Genomic DNA, 4,196 nt, shown 5'->3' on the forward strand with positions numbered 1-4,196 from the left:
CAGGCAGGACTGGCCTAGGGGTATTTTAAAGGGGTTTTAAATTAAATTTTTAGTAGAAGCGGCCAAATTTAAATAGTTATTTTTAATCTTTTTAAATTTTGTATTGTATCATTGTTTTAAACTGGCTGTAAGCCGCCCTGAGTCCTCCGGGAGAAGGGCGGGGTATAAATTTAATAAAATCTAAAATCTAAATCTAAAATGTCTATGATTAAACACAGTATTATAGGAGTTATATAAACAATATTTAAGAAAGGGTAGGATATCATGCTTAGGTGTATTTGAACTGGATTAGCACAATAAGTACTTTCAGAAAGCTATTTTCTTTACAAGAGACTACAGAGTGACTAGCTACAACACACTGAACGACAAACCAGATGACCACATTCAGTCTAGTGAATTGTGCACATGTGTATAGTTTGTTTGCCATGCACCCCTTGTAATTGGACCATAGACTTTTAAAAGTCTAGTTTCTTAGTATAACTAATTTCTCTGATAATTTTACATGTATTTTCTTGTCACTAAAATAACAAAAACTGAAAGGATACAATATGTAAGATTTTTTTTCTTATAATGGTCTAAAGTATTTCATTTTCTAGTTTTTAAATTTGTATTTGTTTATATTTATATCCCACCCTTATTATTATTACAAATAATTCAAGGCGGTGAACATATCCAACACACCTTCTGCCTATTTTCCCCACAACAACCACCCTGTGAGGTAAGTTGGGCTGAAAGAGAATGACTGGCCCAAGGTCACCCAGCTATCTTTTATGCCTAAAGTGGGACTAGAAATCAAGGTTTCTAGCCTCTCTCCAGCCTTAACCACATATCTTGTTTTATTGGGTTTTGCTTCATTGAGATTTAAAGATACTGCATTATTTTTTATCAAGATGCTCCACCAACAAAAATGTTACAACTCACTGAAGGCTCCAACGATGCTCAGAAGGTATTTTTCAGCAATAAAGTATTTTAAATTAATTTAGTTAAGGTATGTACATTGCTTTTTTTAGATACAATGCTATTACACACAGTCATAAAAGTATATACATATACATATGTTGTCTATACATATACATTTTAAACATACCTAAATTAAAATCAAACATCAGTGGGGAGGGCAGATCCCACATTGGGGGGAGGTGGGATCTATTCCCCCTTTGGGGCCCTAAGCCAATGACAAAGACATGTCTTTAAACTTTTATGAAAGGATAGGAGGGTTGGGGTCAACCTCACATTGGGGGGAGATGTTCCAGAGGGCAGGAGCAACAGCAGAGAAGGTGTTCCTTCTGGGCCCCTGCCAGCCAGAATAATCGGACTGATAAGACCTGCAGCATGCCTCCTCTGCTGGTATGAGTGGTACAGGCCAATCCCAGTGGGGTGAGACAGCCCCTCGAGTAACCTGGACCCATGCCGTGAAGGGCTTTTAAGATGATCAACAATTTGAATTGCACCCAGAAGCAGACTGGCAACCAATGCAGCTCGCAGAGTAGTGGTGTTACAGGGGCCAGTCTTGGGGCTGCCAAAACTGCCTGCACCACCACGATCTGCACCAGCTGTAGCTTCTGAATGCTCAAGGATAGCTCCATGTAGAGCGCATTGCAATAGTCCAACCATATACTGTAAAAATAACTTTAATATGCACTGCACAAACAAAAAAGTGCATGTGACTCAGTTTATTGTGATGTAGGAAACCTCTGACCTAAATGTTTATACCTTCAAACCAGGCACATTTACATTTTTTAATATTACGCCCTTTAGTCTCCCAAGCACAAAGGTGGTTGGATGCATTTGAAAGAATAAGAATACCAAGGTGAAAATGTCTTCTTTCTGTACACCGAAAGCAAAAGTCACATTTCCATGCTTTGGCCATCCATAATATTTGAATGCAGAAGCTCCTAGGTTTATTGAACAAGACAATATCATTATGACAAGAAAAGTTCTCCCGTGTCCAATTTTGATACTGAGTAAACATTGCATCAAAGTATAATGGAATAGATTATAGGATCACTGGTTGCAAACCCAAGCACTTCTATACTTAGATCATTAAAGTTTCACTCTGACCAACTGAAAACAACTGCAATACATCCTGAATACAGAACAAGAGTCTCAAGAATGAAGCTCATTACTAATGTTAATAGTATCAATATGGTACAGAAAAAATACCATATTTAAACAAAAGCCATTTCAGTGTTTCCTTTAAACATACTTATTCCTGACCAAATTAGAGAAATCCCATAAAACTGGACAGTACGAATAACTGTCTTGAATTATATAATCCCCTAAGATCTTGTCATATGACAAGATACCTCACTATTACTAAGCAGAAACACCGAAGTTTTCCTCCTTAGTGGCTCCCATTTTTTCCTTTCCTCCACAAGCACATCCTTCCAAGAATGGGCATGCATTTTGGGTGTGTGCAGATGCATCATATAAACTGCTCCGGTGAAGTACTTTTATGTCTTCATGGAAGACAGGTTGAAACAGTTTCTAAGGCAAAGGTAGTCAGTCCCCCTGTTACAACCATCTGCAATTTATTATAATAGAACGGTTCAACGAAGAGCTTTAATTCCACCACTTGAGGCCTGCCAAAGATATCCAAGACCCTCCACACACAATCAGGTTCCAAGAAAGACAAGCTTCCCCCAGCAAGATCAGAAAGGCTGAGCCTTCTTCCTCCAGATGCTCCTCGCTTTTATCCTCCCTCTTTCAATGAGACAGGTTGCTGTCGTTTCCCACCCTCGGTATCATGCATGCATGCATGCATGCATGCATGCATGCATGCATGTATATATGTATGTATGTATGTATTTACTCTCCTCACAGCTACCGAGACGCGGACATCTTCATCCAAACAACTACGATACCGACCTGTATTCACCCTTCCCACTCCGTACCTAAATCCTTTCGGGTACCAGAAGCTGCTTCTCCCCTTGCAAAGGTTTGAGCGCCTGCAGAAAAAAGGAGGCCCTTTCCCCCCACTCTGCTGGGGACAAGTCTCTGCCCCCCACTTTCTCTCGCGGCTCCCATGGAAGGGCTAGGCCCGAATGCACCGCCGCCGCCGCCCCCCCGATGCTGTAATCCCCCTTACGCATACAGGTCGACGTAACCTCTGTGGGGTGGTCAGGCCTTACGCAAATCTACCACTGCCTTGGCGACACCCGAAGAGGGAGAGGAAGGGGGCCTCTTCCGCCACATTACCTCACTTCTCCCTTTCACCTGACCCGCGAAGCCTCTCGGACCCCCGAGCAGGTTTCCCCCGTCGCTCTTGCCGGAAGTACGTGCCGGAAAAACAGCGTCCTCCTCTCTCTCGCCGCTACCGCTGCCACCGTTGTTACCACACACCAGGCGTTGTCCGGAACTAGCCGGCGATCGCGTGAGCCCATGGGACCTGTAGTCCGCTTCCCAGAAAAACTACAGGTCCCGAAAAGCATTGCGAGGCCTCGGGCAAAAGAAAGCGGGGCGGGAATGGGGGGGGGGGTGGCGGTGACAAAAAGAGGCCGCTACAAGGCGAGCGGGGAGGGGGAGGGGCCAGTGAGCGAGAAGACCAATTAAAAGCCAGAGTCGGAGTGGTGGGCGAGGCCTTGACCGTATTAGGCAGAAAGAGGCGGGGCGACGGGAAAAAAGGATGGGTGGGGGAGAGTAAAAGTCTTCGGGCGCTACAAGAGGCGACAGAAGCGATCCTGGAGGCGGTGTTGTTGTTTCTCGAACAGTTTCAGCGCCCAGGACCTGGTTGAGCTTGACGGGATCGGAAGCCCCACCTGAAGCCCTTGCGACTTGCATCGGAGGGCTTCTCTCGGACAGGTAAGCGCCGCCAGACGCTCCTGCACCAGCACGCCTCCTCCTTGGGTGTCTTGGCTTGCCGTGAAGCAGCTCCGGTGGGGAACGCCGGAGCGCCCATCTCGCGTGTTGTGCAGCCTTAAAAGGGGGATCCTTTTCAAACAAAAAATTCCCATCGCTCGGTAAACGAAGTACATCTTATGTCCTTTTGAAGAGCTTTCCGCTCATTCACAAAAACACAATGCTTTTTTTTTTAAAAAAAAATATCCCAATATCTTCTATTTCAGTAGAATAAATGACTCCAAATATATTTTGGGGGTGGTGGTAATTCTTATTGAAATCTTTTGGAAATTCTTTTGTCTCTTCATCATGATAATCTTTTTGGTTTGATTCTTTTTTCTCCTTTCTTTCTATCTTTC

General features: G+C 43.9%; 1 protein-coding gene across 1 annotated transcript in view; it reads right to left on the reverse strand.

Moving 5' to 3' along the window:
• Window positions 1-3,371, reverse strand: part of PDCD10 (programmed cell death 10) — a 38,141-nt gene extending 34,770 nt beyond the window's left edge. Inside the window, exon 1 of the mRNA XM_015822162.2 lies at window positions 3,199-3,371. The gene's annotated coding sequence lies outside the window, so the exon portion shown is untranslated. The remainder of the gene's footprint in view (window positions 1-3,198) is intronic.
• Between the last annotated feature and the right edge of the window lie 825 nt (window positions 3,372-4,196).

The sequence above is a fragment of the Protobothrops mucrosquamatus genome, unplaced genomic scaffold (assembly GCF_001527695.2).
Source record: "Protobothrops mucrosquamatus isolate PMUCROS unplaced genomic scaffold, P.Mucros_1.0 scaffold1482, whole genome shotgun sequence".
Lineage (NCBI taxonomy): Eukaryota > Metazoa > Chordata > Lepidosauria > Squamata > Viperidae > Protobothrops > Protobothrops mucrosquamatus.